At 36.7% G+C, this 19024-nt stretch overlaps 1 protein-coding gene across 2 annotated transcripts in view; it reads right to left on the reverse strand.

Moving 5' to 3' along the window:
- The window catches only part of slc8a2a (solute carrier family 8 member 2a), a 39951-nt gene extending 26463 nt beyond the window's left edge, over positions 1 to 13488 (reverse strand). Inside the window, exons 1-3 of one of the 2 annotated variants that reach the window (XM_088320949.1) lie at positions 13348 to 13488; positions 10895 to 10994; positions 10332 to 10404 (exon numbers count right to left, since the gene is read on the reverse strand). The gene's annotated coding sequence lies outside the window, so the exon portion shown is untranslated. Of the gene's footprint in view, positions 1 to 10331; positions 10405 to 10894; positions 11023 to 13347 lie in introns of both variants that reach the window. The other variant, XM_088320948.1, reaches the window with a different exon arrangement.
- Between the last annotated feature and the right edge of the window lie 5536 nt (positions 13489 to 19024).

Raw genomic sequence — 19024 nt, forward strand, 5'->3', positions numbered from 1 at the left:
ACATCTCTGAATAATACTGTATCTGTGAGACTCCGAAAAGACCTCCATTCCATCAGCTTAGGCACACTTTTTATGCCATCCATTTACTAGTCCAGCCCCCGTGAGAATGTCTTTTCTACTATGTGGCCCCAATATTAAATTATTTTTATTTTAGGAAACACTTCTCTTTTGTACATTTCTCCTTTAAACACTGACCTATTACCCAGTCATTCCATTTTAGACACATTATTGCCAAATAATAATATGCACTAAGGTTTCAAAGTAATCTTGGCAGAAAGTCAGTCTTTCTGCTTACAGACAAAGTAAGAAAACAGATCCATCCCTTTAATAAGTAACCGGGGCTTTAGCTGGATGTAATAAGCCTGTCAAAGAAGAAGCTGACGCAAAGGGTAAGATGATCCATTGAGTTGCACACAGAGGACAAGCACATTCAATGAGCCAACGTGATAATCTGGCGTTAGAGGTCATTGTTTTTTGATGAAACATAGCTGTTGAATCATATATAAATACATATATATGTATATAAAACTGATTTTACTCTGATAGAGTGATTGGAACAGATAGTTCTTTGTCACAAAAAACATTTATGAAGTTTGGTTCTTTTATGACTATATTATGGGTTAACAGAAAAAGCGATCAAATCTGCTGGGTCAAAAATATACATACAGCAGCGTTAATATTTGTTAACATGTAGCTAATGCATTTTCACTTCAATTGGGCGCTTTTGGTAGAAATTCACAAGCTTCTGGCAAGCTTCTGGTTGAATCTTTGACTACTCCTCTTGACAGAATTGGTGCAGTTCAGTCAAATTTGATGGCTTTCTGACATGGACTTGTCTCTTTAGCATTGTCCACAAGTTCTTAATGGGGTTTAAGTGAGGACCATTCCAAAACCTTAATTTTAGCCTGATTTAGCCATTCCATTACCACCTTTGATGTGTATTTGGGGTCATTGTCTTGGTGGAACACCCAACTGTGCCCAAGACCCAAACTTCGAGCTGATGACTTTATGTTATCTTGAAGAATTTTATAATTTGAATATAATCTTTTGCATTTATTGATCGGTCTTTATTCAACACTAACTGTCAAGGTTAAGAATTTAAATTGTATTAAAGTTAAAAAAACACACACTCTGAGTCAGAGATTGATTTTTGGTAGCCTTTTCATCGGGGGGGCATCCCATCTGAGCTTTCCAAGATAGGCTCAGAGAGAAAAGACCCCCATCCAATAACTACTAGCCCATTCATTCAAAACACAGGCGTAAAAAGACAAATCTGATTGGCTTAAAGAACATCACTTGAATATATGAAACAAATCTGTTTGGCAAAATCGCATGATTAAATGTAGCGACATAATGCTGGTCGCTAGATGGTGTGCAAGCACAATAAATGAACAGTGAGACAAATGAAACTTTTTTAACATAAGAGAACAAAGGGTTACTGTAAAATCAAGGGAGTATGCAAGGGGAGGCAAGCTTGTGACCAGAGTTCCCGGCACTAAATTGAAGGACATCTTGATTAATAGTTAGCGAGCCCCAAGACTATACAATTGTTGTAAGAATACAAACAGCACCTGGATATAATCTTTTGCTTCGTTACAGTACTTTTGAGGATAAGATCATACAAAGGCACATTCAAACAATAATCAAACTGTATTTTCCCTTACACTAACCTCAATTGATTAACAATGCTAGCTACGGGGATCAACCTGGGATAGTGATGGTAAGAGTGCCGAGTCCTTACCACCAGGCCACCAGGGACATAGATGAAGTAGGATAATACAATGGTTCTTAGCTCATTATTATTTATACATTATATTTTTAGTCACGGTACCAGATACAGATATAAGAGAACTGAGAAAACAGAAAGTGATTAAAAATTTGAATAAAATGTTGTTTACCTTTTTCATAGCTCAAACTAAGCATTGTAGGTGACAAATGTTGTCAAATACGGCCTGCCATGCATTTATGTATTTCAAGGCGACCAAATTACTTCCCACGATGTATTTTCCTCGTTCTTAAAAGGAGCAAAACATTCAAGTGAGGGAAAATACCAGTGAATTGGGAATGGAGTTCCCCACATATTTACATTACAAAGCTCCCACAAATGGTTCTACTTGTAATTTCCTTTTTTAGGCTCATATTTGTGTAACGTGTGCATGCTTGTTTTGCAGATTCGGTGTGGCACAAGCACAATGGGTCCCAGACCTCTCCGCAGCATCGATTTCCCAGAGCCTCCATCCCGTCCTCTGACAAAGTTCTTACACATACTACTGCCCCACAAAAATTACTATTTTTTTGTCTGCACTCTGGAAAAATAATTACTACGCTAAGTACAGTCGCATTCTGCACTGGACTTGCGCTGCATTAAAACACTGGCAACACAGTCTGAACCTTTACACATAGAATAAAAATACTCCAGTAACTCAGTAACTGATTTTTTCACCCAGTTTTGTTTATAATATTGGAGACCTGCAAATGAGATTGCTTAGGATGCCAGTTTGGTATTTTGACTATTATGCGCTGTTTACTTCCTTGTCGCTATTGGCCAATAATGTTCCCCTTCTTTGATATCCACATCCTTTCATTGAATCTGCTTTTACGACCTAGGAGATTTAATAAAAGGACAGGGCTCAGGGGATGACTTTTTACAACAGGTTGGAGTTTCTTATCTGAAGGTTAGGCCCCAACCTGTTCTTTTTGCAAGTTCAAAATTAATTGTGGTATTTTCTCTTTATTTTGAGAGTTTACTAAACTATACACTTGTCATTGACCTTTAACGAGTCTAAAAGCAAGCTCCATTGATTATACACTAATTGTATCACAGTCTTTATTTTAAATTGAAGGTATTCCCTTAGTGTAGAAGACAATAAAATGAAACATTGCTTTTCCAGTCAAACATGTGAAACCTTTTACTGTTTTTGTGATGTGCGCAAAATGTTGAATGTTGTTTTCCATTATGTTTGCAAAGCCATTTAAAAATATACCAATGGTACAGTTGCCTCCCTTGCTAACACAATCCAGCCAATATATCTGAAATGATGTACAATACTCTAGGACTACTGTCCACAGAAGAATGAAAGTTACACATGTACAACATTTTACAAATGTTTTGGAAGTTATATTTAGAATTTTTAAATAATACACAGTAAAGCAATGTATCACCATTTTGGGAGGAAAAAGTTCCACTAACTAGGCACGTCGCTAACCAATAATTAACAATGATCTGCCTGTATCCTCTGCTTGATGGGATTTTCCATGTAGTACAATCACTGCAAATGTTTAGCAAGTTTAGGGTTTCTCACTCCAGTATCTCATTATCTTAGTCAATGGATACGTGACAGTTTGCGAGAGCCTAGTGTGTGCAGGGACATTTATATTTTTGTGGATCAGATTGCAGCAGAAACAACAGAAACCTCGATCTACACTATAACAATCCTTAAGCATTCAAGTATAATTGTTTTGATTTTACAGCGACATCAAGCTGTCAGAATAGACACTGTCTCTTTAATAAATAAAACACTTAAAATGACAATGTAGTAATATCCCTGTCAGTTTTTTAAATAATTTGATATTGTATATTGTTTTAGCAATTCAGAGCAGATATATGAATGGATATACAGACGCTTCCCTACTTACAATCATTTGAGTTATGAAAAACGATAGTTTTTTTTCGGCATGTCGAAAAATATCCGGATATTGCTGTAAGTTAGATTTACAGGACAGTACTGTAATGCTTCTTTCCGCCACCACCGGAGTGTGGCGCTGAGAGAGGTGACCCTGCATCCACCCCAAAAAGGAAATCCGGCTTCCTCTTCCCAGTTCGTGTGTAAACATACTACACTGTATCTCTTTGACATTTTTATTGTTTTGTTTGTTAAGCCGCTTCTTTTGAAATGAAAGTGGAATAAGAAAGCTTGATGCAGTTGAGAAAATGGTTGGATCGCTTTTTTTCGGCCATTTTTTATCACGGAAGAGGAAGTTGCCTAACTTTTGAAGCTCATCTTCCAAAAGTAAGTTAAACTTAACTTTATTTATCTTTATAGAGCATATTATTTTATAAACTGTTTATTTTTTTTAGTATTAAACAATACAGGTTACGTATACAAGCCTTAAACATACTTATATAAACCTTACAAATAAAAAATAGTAGCAACTTACAAACAAATTCAACCTACGAATGATCGTCCGGAACCTTTCTCGTTCGTAAGTGGGGCAGCGTCTGTAACAATTTTTTTCCGTGTTCATCTTTCATTTTTGGCATTAGACAAATTTCTAACATTTTCAGTTTTTGGTTTGAGACTATAATTTTTATTTCGGTGTGTGATTATTATTCCGATGATTATCATCTTGAGCGCTGTAAAAAAATGCAAACACTAAAAGATCAGCCATTGCCCTCGGATCAGGCATTGTCCTTGATGCACATTGTTGTTATATAATATGCAGAGGTGATTTTAAGCTTACCATTAATTATGCACAGCGGAAGAGCAGATAGGGGATTTGATAGTTCAGCTTTGTTTGAAAATTAACTCCTTGTAAACAATATATTTGTTAACTTTCATGTCCACCACTCATTTCTAAACATTACAATGAATTCCCTTCTCCTCATTGTCCACCCCTCAAGATGTTTTAACATATATCCCTGACAATCCAACTCTGAAGGACATGGGACAGAAGAACATGAGAGAACCCTAATGAAGCCAAACATGAGGTGGACAGAAAGGACTTTTGACAAGCTACTGACAAGCGGAAGACAGCAGCTTCTAGGGTTTCTATTGCATCAGATACTTTGGGCATTGGCAATCGTGTTACCGAAGAAGTTATCAGTACTTAAGCAAGCGCACACAGGGTTCAAACACATTTTTCAAGGCCCAATTCAAGCACTTTGCAAGGACTTTCAAAGCCAATATCTCATTTTCTCCAATACCCTTGAAATAAGAAATCCAGTGTGAATCATGTGTTATGCAGAACCACAAATAGATCTGTGATTTACATATGCATTTATCAAGACAAGTGATTTTTTTTTAGATATGAAGTGGATCTGAACCATATCTGAGTAAATATATTTGAGACAAATATCTCCCCGTATAGGTGTTCGGTAAAGATGACAGTAATACGTAGTTTACATTTTTTGTTGCAGGAAGTTCTTCCCATTACGCTATCTTCATTTTTTGCATGGCCCATAATGAATGTCCATAAATAAGTAATACAATTTTCATAGTGACCTGTCCTCTTGGGCGCCACCTGTAGGGGACGTTGACGCTTCATAGGACAATGCCATGCAAACTAATGCACACTGCCGCTTATCATGAGGCAAGAAGAAATGGTCATGCGTAGCCACCAGAGAGCAGTGTCACTTTTAAGCAGACTTGTCTTAAACACGGCAGCAATTTCAAGCATTTACAAGAATTTCACCCAAAATTCAAGCACTTTTCAATCCTTGAAAACGCAGCATTTAAATTCAAGCATTTTCAAGGATTTCAAGTACCTTGATAACAGTGCTTTACAATTGAGTCAAACAAAGATACTGCATGCCTTGAACACTAAATGTTTGCAATAAACAATAATCTTAATTGCAGTATCAGAGTGATACACAAAGACATTGAAATCAACAACAATTCTGAATGCTTTTTGTCTCCATTTCTGCTTGATGCTGCTTACATCAAATCCAAATAATTGACACGATTAGAAAACGCAGTCAATTTATGTACTATGCCTATTTCTAGACAAAATTCAAAAGTAAACCTATTATTTGAGATAATCTCAAATAATAACTTGATGTACAGTATACAGTATTATGTGTGTCCAATGTGCACTGCTATTTTTTAATTAAGAATCCATACAAAATTTGCTTCACTATTTCTCCACCTCAAACTTTGGAGTAGGATGCAACTGGAATCAAACCTGGGAAACAGTGAGCGCTAACTGACACATAAAAAGTCAACAGATTTCATCCCAGTATCACACTATATTTATGGTACCAAAGACGTGAGAAAGTCTAAAGTCTATTCATATGTCATTGGTATCACTGGTGGTCCTGCGGTTGGGATTCGGTGCTCTCACTGCCGCAATCCGGTTTCGATTCTCATTGCAACCAAGGTTTAGCTATTGTGGTCTGCAATATTTTCAGACTGATTGCACAAATATGGTGAAACCTATTGTTTAACGCACACCCAAAGTTTGAGGTTTTTGGGGGTAAAAAAAAATCTGCACGTTAAAAGTGAATAAATAAGGTAACATTCAGATTGAATTAATACGTTTTGAATTTATCAAACTCTGAATACTTACTACAATCCAAAACGTAACACATTTTCTAGCTAGAGAAACAAAATTCAGTTTAGGTTCTTGCGCCTTTAATTATTTACTGCGGTTACCATAATTGTAAACATTACCCTGCAGTAGATTAGACCAACAAATTATTAGCCCAAAGGGCAAAAGCGACTAAGTCAGAATAACGTGCAGTTAACAAGTCAAATGAAACAGGAGGAAACAGGAAACAGGAAGCTACGAGAGTAGATCATATTTTTTCAGTTCTTACAGTAACAGAATTTTTTTTATGAGGTTTCAGTCTACATCCTAGCCACAAGTTAAAAGCGACAAAATCCATTAAATATATTTCCGAGCAATCAAGGAGAAAAAGTTTTTTCAACCAACATGCAGAGTCTAAAACATGTGGAAAAAAACAACAACGTTATATTCTAAATATGTATTTGTGTGTTCATTATAAAAAAAAATAATGAAAGATGAATCACTTATTGAAGGAGTAACCATTTTCTAAACAGGGCTGTAACAATTAGTCGGCATTGTCGACAAAAATCGATAATAAAAATATTCGACAATTAATTTAATTGTTGACTACTGTCGCCAGACATGTTTTTACAACAGAGTGAGGCATCTCTACATGAATATAATCTCTGCCAAGATTTGCTCATGCACAATAGCGTCTCTGTTTGGAGCGCTAACATAATCATACAAAATTGGCAGCGTCACCGTAAAGTACATGTGACTAAATATTGAGCTTATTAGCCTGGATACGGACAATAAAAAGACTACTTACTTGCAAGGTAAGCAAAAACCTTGCATATCATGGCAGTAGATCAGTGACGCACAAACATTTAAAGAAACAGTCGTTTAGTTGAACGAAACAAAGTCTGACTCGCCTCGGTAAGATTCAAGTAACGTTTGAAGCCAATATGGTTTTGATGACATGCAATGTACATTTGTTAAACATATATTTGGTGACAAAACAGAGCTAGAGTGTTAAACCAGACAAACTTGTTTGATAATAAATGCATGCAGTACGAAGAACAAACACCAGTTGTTAAAAGGCTAAAAACGACAAACGTCAGTTGTTAGAATAGTTTGATTTTAAGTATCAAGTCCACAGTGTGTAAGCGACCTAACCTGGACCCGGAAAGCCTTTGTAATTATACTATAGTCTACTGTCAAATCTACCATTTTTTGCTAAATTACTTGGAAAGGTTGTTGCACAGCTGCTGACTGACTTTATGTCTGAAAATAATCTCTTTGAATCTGTTCAGTCAGCTTTCAGAGCAAATCCCTCTACTGAGACAGGCCTGGCTAAAGCAACCAAGCATCTTCTACTGGCAATGGACTCCGGCGCTTCATCACTCTTGCTGCTGCTGGACCTTAGTGCTGCCTGTGACACAGCGGACTATAATACTAGATCGGCTGGAAAAATAGATTGGTCTCTCAGGAACTGTACTCTCCTAGTTTAGGTCCTACCTGTCAGATAGGACGCAATGTGTTAACCATGGTAATCTGACCTCTGAACATTTGAACGTCACGTGTGGGATTCCACAGGGCTCTGTACTTGGCCTCTTTAGTATTTATATGCTTCCGTTTGGTGATATTATTCGCAAGTGTATTAGTTTCCATTGCATGTAGCCCAGAAGCCGGAACAGGCCCTTCAAGAGGTTCGAATCCGGGCTGCGAGGCAACACTGAGAAAAGCATAAGAGAAAAAATGAGCTGCAGTTTGAAGTATGTCGACTTGATGTCGCAAAAGCCAGACACCACTCCCAAAACAACCCTAGCTGTATTTATTTTTCCCTCTCTTTCTATTTTTCTATCTTTCTTTCTCACTCAATTTCATTCTCATTCAATTTCTCTCTCACTCTATTTCTTGCTCTCTCATTTCTATATTTTCTTTTTTCTTTCTTTGTCTCTTCCTTTTTTCTCTTTATATTTCTTTTTTCTTTCTATCTTTGTTTGTCTCTTTCTTTTCTTTATCTGTCTCTTTTTTTCTTTCTTTCAGTTACTCTTTCTCTTTCCTTTTCTATTTTCCTCTTTCTTTATTTCTCTTTTACTTTCTTTCTTTTCTCTATTTTCCTTTTCTTTTTTTCTTCCACACTCTCTTTCTCTTTATTTTTCTCTATTTCACTTTCGTTCTTTCTTGCTTGCTTGCTCTCTCTCCTTTCTCACATTTTATTTTCTCTTTTTTATTTCTCTAGTACTCTCTCACACACTCTTCCTGTCTCTTTTTTTCTCTCTCTCATACACACATATCTCATATTTCTCTCTCACCCTCTTTCTTTTTTCTTATGGCTTCCTTTCTCTCTTTCTTTTCTCACTTTTTATTTTCCTGTTTTTATTTCTCGATTTCCCTCTCACACTGTTTCTCTCTCTATTTACTTTTCCCACTCTCTTTCTTTCTTTCCCTCTTTCTGTTCTTGCTTTTTATTTTCAATTTTTTAATTCTCTGACTCTCTCACACTCTTTCTCCCTCTTTCTCTCTTACAATCTCTCTCACTGTTTCTCTCTCACACACTCTCTTAGTCTTAGTTTGTCTGTGTTTCTCTCTCATACTCTCTCACACTGTTTCCCTCTTAAACTCTCTTGTTTTTCTTCTCCCTTTCTTTCTCTTTCTTTACCTGTCATTCTCTCTCTGTTTCTCTCTCTCTCAATCCCTTTCTTTTTTTTCTCCCCTTTTTCCGTGTTTCTTTTTTTCTTCTGTCTCCCTTTATTTCTCTTCCTCTCTCTCTTTACCCCTATTTTTCTTTTCCTCCCCTCTCGCTTTATTTCTTTATTTCTCTTTAATCTACTAGTCAGGCCCCCATGAGAGTGTTTTAAAATGAGTTTGACACCCCTGCACGGAAGCTATCAGGCTCGAATGTGAAAAGTTTCACTGCAGCTTGCAGCAACTGAGTGAAATGCAAGCTACCCCCCTCAGTGAGTAAACCAATGCTGCAGCTCTGTGTACAGGGAATGATCCGCATTCCATTTCAGGTGCCACCAGACAAAAGGTTACACTACACCTCACGTTTCTCTCACATTTCCTCCAGTATCAATCAGTAAAGCGGTGTACTTTTCTCCCCCACTGAATTTTTTGACTCCATGATTTAACAAAGGCATTTGAAAGGTTAAATTTGACCTAATCGTTATTAAGATTTTCAAATTTTCTTCATAGTAATCATGTTATCGCTGCCATGTGTCCAGAATGATTTTCTTTTTTTTTTTAGAAGGATAAAGAGTAAAACTGGGAGCAGCTCAGGTGAATTAAAATGGTCAATGAAGACCTCCAGAAGCGCTTCACGATGCACTTCACACTTTTACTCATTCACAAACACACTCACACACCGATAGTGAAGTCAGCCATGCAAGGGGCCTACCTGCTTATCAGGGGCATTAGGGCTTCATTGTTCATTGTCCAAGGACAATTTGACATTTAACTAAGAGGAGCCGGGAATCAAACTGACAACATCTTGCTCTCGAGACGAGTGCTCTACCTCCTGAGCGAAAAATCCGATCCGTGGATTTCTTCAGTGACTGGTTAAAGAACGATATAAATGCAAACCATTTGCCATTTAAAATATTATTTTCACAAAATTGAATTTGCTAGACCCCGCGACCCTAATGAGGATAAGCGGTACGGCTGATGAGATGAGATGAGATGAATTTGCTAGATTTATGTAGTTTTTTGCAACAACACATTTAATATTGACCGATTTAGCAATAGAACTGCCACTAACGACAATTAGTCAAATAATCTGATGATTTAGAATTTTTCTTGAAATGAGCACAAAGTTGATTTAATTATGTAAAAACTGATAATAAACACACCCTTAAGGTGGATCTGATTTTGTAACCTAAGGGATTTAATAAAAAGAAAGGGCTCAGAAGAGGCGTTTCAGAACAAGTTGGAATTTCTTATCTGAGGTTAAGGTTTTGCCCTGTTCTTCTTGCAAGGTGAAAATCCATTGATGCCTTCTCTCCTTATTTTGAGTGCATACTACTCCATGAACTTAACAGTATACTTACCCTATTTCCTACATTGATGATAAAAACAGAAAATAATGATTGGCAACGACTTACTGTCTCAAACATGGGCTGTGGTTTTTCCAGAACGGATGACGTAGACACTCGCTAGTCGGAACTTTCAGTAAATCTAATGAGAAGAAATAGAACAATAGATAGATGGAGTTACAGTTCTGTCAATTCTGACATAAGAAGACTCCTACAGTTGTGATTGACTCTGGCAGAAGTATCATGTAGGGATTACACGGACCACTTACCAAAGAAAAAAAATACTAGATAAAAATCACTCTCTAGGACGCCATATTTATTTTATGATATATCTGAAATACTACAGTGGACTTAAGATGAAGTGATCTGCTTTGTAGGGATTTGGGTTTTGCTGTTCAATTGAACTAAATTGCCCCCAAAAAGCTGATTTGGCACATTTGGTTTTGTTCATTCAGCATTTTCCCCAAAAAGACATTCTACTGTTCTAGAAAAGAATGAAATTGAATGTCAACACCATATTTTACAGGCAATTAAGTAAGTTACCCTAGACGTGAAAAATGCCCAAAAATGTATTATTTTTCATTCATTTAGTCTGTGGTCTGTGCAGCCCTTTGAGACTTCTTGTGACGAACCTGGCTGTTCTCTGGTTGATCAATGGTAATAGGAGGGCAGCAAATACAGACTTGCCAGCCGTCATTGGAAAACCTCTCTGGGGTTTGTGTCCTTGGTTTCCTTAGACGACATTGCAGAAGGCAAACTGCTATGAAACATTTGAGTTTGGATTTAAAGCTGTGTGTATACAAAAGGATGCACCAAATAACCAAATAAAACAAATAAATAACACATTTTGCACTGATTTGCGAAACAATGTATATCAAAAAAGGGTAAATAAATGGCAGGCATATTACTAGTTGCTAATTTTAAGTGTTTGGTTGATCAAATTCTCATAAAACAACAAAGAAAGCTCCTGATTGGTGGAGAGCTGGCTCATAGAGCCGTTTTATTTGCCACATCATTAGTACCCTACTTTTGCCTAAATTCATTCAACAAAGCTGCACTAAAACTTTTCTTTATGAATATTCGGTGCTTGGCGATGATACTGCTCATCGTAGAATATCTACTCAGAAACTCGGGCCACACAGGCCTCTTAATCCAGCCTGCCAATCGTAAATGGTCCAGATATAATGAGAATATACAAAATAGTAAATGAACTACTACTAATTAAAAATGTCTTTTTGGTGCCAACTTCATCCCCATGTCCCTTTGTTTGTCTACAACAAAAATAAGACAACAGAAATACTAAAAAATACCATTAACTACTACAAAGCTAAATATCAAATTTAGCGCTGAAAAACAGGGACCTGATATATGATTTCGCGTTCATTCTGAAAAGAAAACAATACTAGATGAATACTACAGTAATACTACTATACAAAAATACTACTACAGAAACATTACAACAGAAATACAACTACAGTAATATTACAAAATTTCAAAAGAAATACTAAAAAATACTAAAAAAATATTATTATGGAAATACTTTAAAAATACTTCTACAGAAATAGTACAAAATACTATTAAGTACTACCAAACTAAATATCAAACTTAGTGCTGTAAAACAGGGACCTAATATATTATTTCGCGTTCATTCTGAAAAGAAAACAATATTAAAGGAATACTACAAAAAAAACAACTACTACAGGATTACTATAATACAAACATACTACTGCAGAAATACTACAACAAAAATATGACTACTGTAATATTGCAAAAAAAATACTTCAATGGAAATACTACAAAATACTAAAAAAATATCACTTTGGAAATACTTTAAAAATATATCAACAGAAATACTACAAAAATACCACTACAGTAATACTAGTATACCAAGATACCACAACAAAAATACTATGACAGAAATATTATGAAAGGAATATTGGAAAAATACTACGACCGAAATACTAGAAAAATACAACTACAGTTATACGACAGAATACAACAGACATACCACAAAAATCTGAATGTAAAAGTATTACAAAAGATAATGAAAATATACAGTAATACTATAAAACCAAGTATCTAGTTTAGTGCTTAAAACAGGGACATAATATATGATTTTATTGTCTCATATTATATTATAATTATTTTTGCTTAATTTATGAATGTTTGAAAACGAATTTGATGAAACTATCCCAAAAAAATAAATATAAAGTAAATATAAAGTAACCAACCCGTTACAGCATTTTCAAAACTCTCTTTGCCCAAACAAAGGATAGGCTTACAGTATATGTGTTGAAAAACGCTAGATTTTAAAAAAAACAAGTAAAACAAAACAAAAATGTGAACAACACAGCACCGGAAATACTGCCTTGAAATGGTTCGGTCCATTTGATTCCTAGCACCGCTCTTTTAAAAACATTCCGTCTAGAATAACATTTAAGATGTATTCTGAGAATTATGTATTTTCTCATTAGTTGACACATTAACCTATATTGTCACAATGCACAATTCTTTTTCATTGCATTATTATTATAATCTAGGGCAGTTTCTAACCACTACGTTGTAAATATTGTTTTTCCTATTTATCCTGATAGTCTTTTATCTTGTTTTTCTCTTCAAAGTGTTTGATTGCATGTTTACCCTGGGGTGCCATGTCTAATCTCGCTGCATACAACGTTTCACGACGTTGATATCAATGAGAATAAAGACAATTTATTTTTATTCTATTCTATAAAATCATCACGTTTCAATGGATTTATCTATAATCCATTTACTATTCAAACATGATATGAATTCTTAAATATTTTTCTGATACTGAATTATTGTGTTTTTGATACTAAAACAGTTTGTGTTTGAGACCACAGAGGTATTTATTTGTTTTATTTGATCATATATTACTTATTTAAATTGTAACCAGTTTGGGTGCTCAGCACCCCCAAAGCTCTGAATCTATATACATCGCCCCTGTGTTCAGGATCTTCAGGATTGGCCCCCTGGCCATATTTTTGAACCCCTTACTCCAAACAGTCGCCCATTCCCGCTTTACACAATAAAAACAATTTCCCCCAAGTCATAAGTCTCTTACCTTGTAGTTTAAGGCAGAGCTGTGTTGAAAAGGGACGTTGCTTGTAGAAGGGGTGTTCCGGCGGTGTTTAGGTACTCTTAAATTACAGTTTTACGAAAATTAGAGTCATCTTCGAGATTGAAATTGAGAGTTGCCTTCAAGTATTTACCGTTTTAACTCACATGGGATGATGCTTGGGGCAGGCGCGAACAGTCACGTGACTAGCGCGCTGCCTCCTCCGAATTGCGAAGGAAGCCCCGCCCACTAAGCATAGACCCGCCTTCTATTAGCCGCACCCACCCCATAAAAATTGCATGACCTGTTCATATACCTGCCAACCTCAGCCAATTGTTCCCCTTATTAACAGTGTTGGGCACGTTGCTAAAAAATATTAATTAGTTACTATACCTGTCAACCTCCACGGCTCCATACCCCAAAATGTTTTATTTTCCCATACAAAATAATCTTACACCATTTTTTTTTCAAACGTGTTTATTTATGTAGTTTAACATGTTATATTGTACATGTGTTTCGTTATATCATATACTGGACTGTCTCAGAAAATTAGAATATTGTGATAAAGTTCTTTATTTTCTGTAATGCAATTAAAAAAACAAAATTGTCATACATTCTGGATTCATTACACATCAACTGAACTATTTCAAGCCTTTTATTATTTTAATATTACTGAATTTGGCCTACAGCTTAAGAAAACTCAAAAATCCTATCTCAAAATATTAGAATACTTCCTCAGACCAAGTAAAAAAATAATTTTATAACAGCAAAACTAAATCAAACATTTGAAAATGTCCATTGATGCACTCAGTACTTGTTTGGGAATCCTTTTGCACGGATTACTGCATCAATCCGGCGTGGCATGGAGGCAATCAGCCTGTGGCATTGCTGAGGTGTTATTGATGCCCAGGATGCTTCGATAGCGGCCTTCAGCTCATTTGCATTTGTAGGTCTGGTGTCTTTCATCTTCTTCTTAACTATACCCCAGAAATTCTCGATGGGGTTCAGGTCAGGGGAATTAGCAGGCCAATCAAGGACAGTGATGCCATGGTCAGTGCACCAGTTACTGGTGGTTTTGGCACTGTGGGCAGGTGCCAGATCATGCTGGAAAATGAAATCCTCATCTCCATAGAGCTTTTCAGCAGATGGAAGCATGTAGTGCTCTAAAATCTCTTGGTACACAGTTGCATTTACTCTGGACTTGATGAAACACAGTGGACCAACACCAGCAGCTGACATGGCTCCCCAAACCATTGCTGACTGTGGGAACTTCACACTGGATTTCAAGCAACTTGGATTTTGCTCCTCTCCAGCCTTTCTCCAGACTCTGGCGCCTTGACTTCCAAATGAAATGCAAAACTTGCTTTCGTCTGAAAAGAGGACTTTGGACCACTCTGCAACTGTCCAGTGCTTCTTCTCCATAGCCCAAGTCAGACGCTTCTTCCGTTGTCTTGAGTTCAGAAGTGGCTTGACCATGGGAATACGGCTATTGTAGCCCATTTCCCGGACACGTCTGTGAACTGTGGCTTTTGATACCTGGACTCCAGCTTCAGCCCACTGTCTTTGAAGCGCCCCCAAATTCTGGAAGCGGCTCTTCTTCACAATTTTGTTAAGGCTGCGGTCATCTCTCTTGGTTGTGCAGCGTTTCCAGCCACATTTTTCCCTTCCAACAGACTTTTTGTGGATATGCTTTGAAACTGCACTCTGTGAACAGCCTGCTCTTTGAGAAATTTATTTTTGTCTCTTACCCTCCTGATGGAGGGTATAAATGATGGTCCTCTGGACAGCAGTCAGATCAGCAGTGTTCCCCATACTTGTGATTTAGTTTACTGAACCAAGCTGAGTGTTTTTAAGGCTCAGGAAACCTCGCAAGGTGTTTCGAGTTAATTAGATGATTCAGGTGATTAGTTGAATAGCCTACTTGTATACTTTTTCATGATATTCTAATATTTTGAGATAGGATTTTTGAGTTTTCTTAAGCTGTAGGCCAAGTTCAGCAATATTAAAATAATAAAAGGCTTGAAATAGTTCAGTTGATGTGTAATGAATCCAGAATGTATGACATTTTTGTTTTTTTAATTGCATTACAGAAAATAAAGAACTTTATCACAATATTCTAATTTTCTGAGACAGTCCAGTATATTGTTAATTAACATTTTGTTGTGAGATACTGAGTTGCTCGACATGAATGAGGTTTATTATAAAAAAAGTTCAAAAATGAAGTAGCTTGCCCGTTCACAGTAGAAGGAAAACATACATGCAAATATAATTAAGTAGAATGATACATCTTATTCTAATTATCAATTACATTCCTGCATTAAATTATTGTTGGTAATATACTGATTTAAGAGATAACCACAAAACTCTTTTTTTCATTTTCTCTTTTATACTAACTTCTTTATACAACAATAATGATTCGTAATATAATGCATCAAAGCAAGTGAGCCGTTTGAGAGCCGGCTCTCTTTAATGAGTTCAGCTGAAAAAGCCAGTTCTCAAAAAAGAGACGGACTTCCTTTCACTACATAACTACCACATGAAATCCGAGGCAGCAGATGCTTGTGCACAGTAGCATCAAACCGCTCGCTTAGTTTGCAACGAAAAAAAACTGATACCGAGATAGAGGCTACCGCGGCGAACTCGTTTGACTTGATTGATTTGCTGTTTCGTGATAGTCTGTGTATACCGGATGGTAGCCATTATTGACAAATTTGCGTTTTTCCGTACAGATTTGCTCTTAAAATGCATGATAAACGTACTTTGTAAGGCAAAAACGTACAGGTTGACAGGTATGAGTTACAGTTACAAGTTTCTTCATTTCTAAACTAATTTAGTTATTCCCCACCCCTACCAGAATAATGACACACAAAAGTAGCGCATTACTCTAAAAGTAACAATCTACAGTAGTTACAAATTAACGTATATACTCCCATTGAAACCAAACCCCTAAAACAGCTTAAAAATAGCCACATAATACAATAAATTGTAAAAAACGAGTACACAAGCCTTCATATTTATTTTACAATCTTGAGATCTTGCAAATGAACACTTACCCAAGACACTCCATATCCATTTTGTCTTTTTTTTGAATCACTCTGATATTTCTTTCTCCATTTCTGGGTAATATGTCAGAATCTGAAAATTACTTCCACCTCAAGGGGCTGGTTGCCCGACGGACCAAAAAGAAAAACAAAAAAAAAAGATCACAAAGGCTGCAACAGACAGTCCTTTATCAGAACACGGCACAGCTGAAGGTCCTTGTCCGTCCCTGCCTAAACAGGGCCAGAAGTAACTGAGTGACCTTCTTGCCGCCAGAACAGGGGACGTAAGCAACCGAGGGACCTTAGCCCCTCCACCGGGACAAGAAACAGAAGTGGCCGGGGGAACTCCTCTCTGCATGGTCAGGAAACAAAAGCGTCAAAGGGGCGTTCTTCGGTGCTGGGACAGGACACAGAAGCGTCCAAGGGACAGTCGCCACCAGGACAAGAAACAAAAGCAACCTGGGGACTTCCTCACAGCCAGGACAGGAAACAGAAGCGTCCGAGGGACTCCTTCCCTCGCCACTAGGACAGGGAAGTGGAAGATTCCTGCTGGGCCCTTTGGTGGGAATGTGCCAAATTCTGACATCATGCCCAGGACATTTTCCTTTTTTCCCGGCAGGCATGTTGTATTTCAAAAATAATTTTACAAATAAAAGGACCACATTTCAGCAAACTTTAACCATAAATATCTTATTCAGGTTTGTCCGGTTGATTTTTTTGTTTCTGTATAAACCCCGCCTGCGTTGATGCCTACCGTTCACTCTTTTCCATCTTCGCAATATTATCAAAATTCACCCTTTCTGTCTCAGTCAGATGCGGAGATTATAATTCATGCGTTTGTTACCTCCCGTCTCAATTACTGTATTGTACTACTCTCTGGCCTCCCGAACTCCAAAATCGAGAGCCTTCAGCTGGTACAAAATGCTGCAGCGAGGCTTTGAACTAAGACAAGAAAGTTTGATCACATTACCACGATTTTAGCTAACCTGCATTGGCTTAAGATGTCATTTTAAAGTTCTTTTGGTAGTACACAAAATCATGCATGGACTTGCTCTCTCATATCTTTCAGATTTAATATTCCTCTATGTTACGGTCCGGTCTACTGGTGATTCCAAGAGCCAAGAAGTGTTCTGCAGGTTCGAGAGCGTTCTCCATCCAGGCACCGGTGCAGTGGAATGCTCTTCCCCCTGAGATCCGAGTGGAAATTTTTAAATCTAAGCTTAAAATACACGTCTATTCTATAGCATAACCTATATTTTATGTTGACCATATCTGTGTATCTGTGTGTTATTTGCCCTCATGTAGGTTTTAGATCAGGTGATGTTGTCATAATATTCTGTGGTTTGCAATAATCTGTGGTCTGTGCAGCCCTTTGAGACTCTTTGTGATTAAGGGCTATACAAATAAACATGACTTGACTGGTGACACATAACCAAATATGCACAAAAAGTTGTATTTTATTTTACCTTTTAACCTTCAAAAAAACCTGTCGATATTAATTACACCACATCAACTATAGGGAGTTTCTACACAACCCGGAACCTTCAAACCACTGTTTTGTAACAATCACAAGCGTGCTACATATTTCATACATTTACAGTTCAGCTCTTTGGATCTCCTCGTCTTCTTTTTTCAAGTAGGGAACTAAATGCTTGCGGCTGCCACGTTGCAAACAAAGTCGCAGGACAGAAACGGAAAAGCATCCCATATGTATTCAGCTTAGATGTGAATATATATATATATATATATATATATATATATATATATATATATATATATATATTTGGTAGGGAGAATATCTACATGAGGAGAAATTCAGCAACCTCATAATTTGTGCCTGAGACAGCTCCATAATAACTGGATTCAGTTGTATTTAGAAAGTAAATATAAACATCCTTCAGGGATTGCTTGTGCCAGATCAAGGGCTGTTTGTGACGTTAATGAAACAAGAGTATTCAACAATAAGGAGTCTATAATTAACTATCAGCATTTAAAAATTAGTGGAGTAACGTAGTATCGCATCAAGAAGTAACAACAGAGTTACATGATTTTATTTGTAACTCGTTACAGTACTTGTTAGCGGGAATGTATGAGTTTGTCCCAACAGCGCTTATTGCTAATTCATACCCGTCAGCTTATACGTTTTCCTAGTATCTTGTACGTTTATCATTTCAAATAGTATACGTTGTAAAACAATAAAAAAAGAGAGTCATTTTGCCCATTTCAGCTTGAATCCTCAGTCACTGGTATGAGACAACATCGTCATCGTAGATTGCTAAGAGAGATGGCAACCGCGAAATAATACACGGCTACTTATAATAATCAACACTAAGTTTATTACAAGTGGTGAAAAAAACTAGTTTGCTGAAAAATGTGTGTTGTTTATTTGGTACACACTGTCCCTTTAATTCTCCGGTACTATATGTGCAATTCTTGTGTATAAAATAAATCATTTCATCCGGGCTTTAAAAACTAGCAGGAAAAAAATCACAACCACAAAAGTCATTCGGTTAAAGGGGGTTGCATTTCCTTTTATAAGACACTGCACATTAAAATATTAGTATATTTTGGGGTCTGCTAATTGACTCAGTGAAAAAAAGAGAAAGCATTTCCCTCAAAGTTAACACAAAACACAATTCAAA

The sequence above is a fragment of the Urocampus carinirostris genome, chromosome 17, assembly GCF_059441175.1.
Source record: "Urocampus carinirostris isolate Australia breed hairy pipefish chromosome 17, RoL_Ucar_1.0, whole genome shotgun sequence".
NCBI classification, from domain to species: Eukaryota; Metazoa; Chordata; class Actinopteri; order Syngnathiformes; family Syngnathidae; genus Urocampus; species Urocampus carinirostris.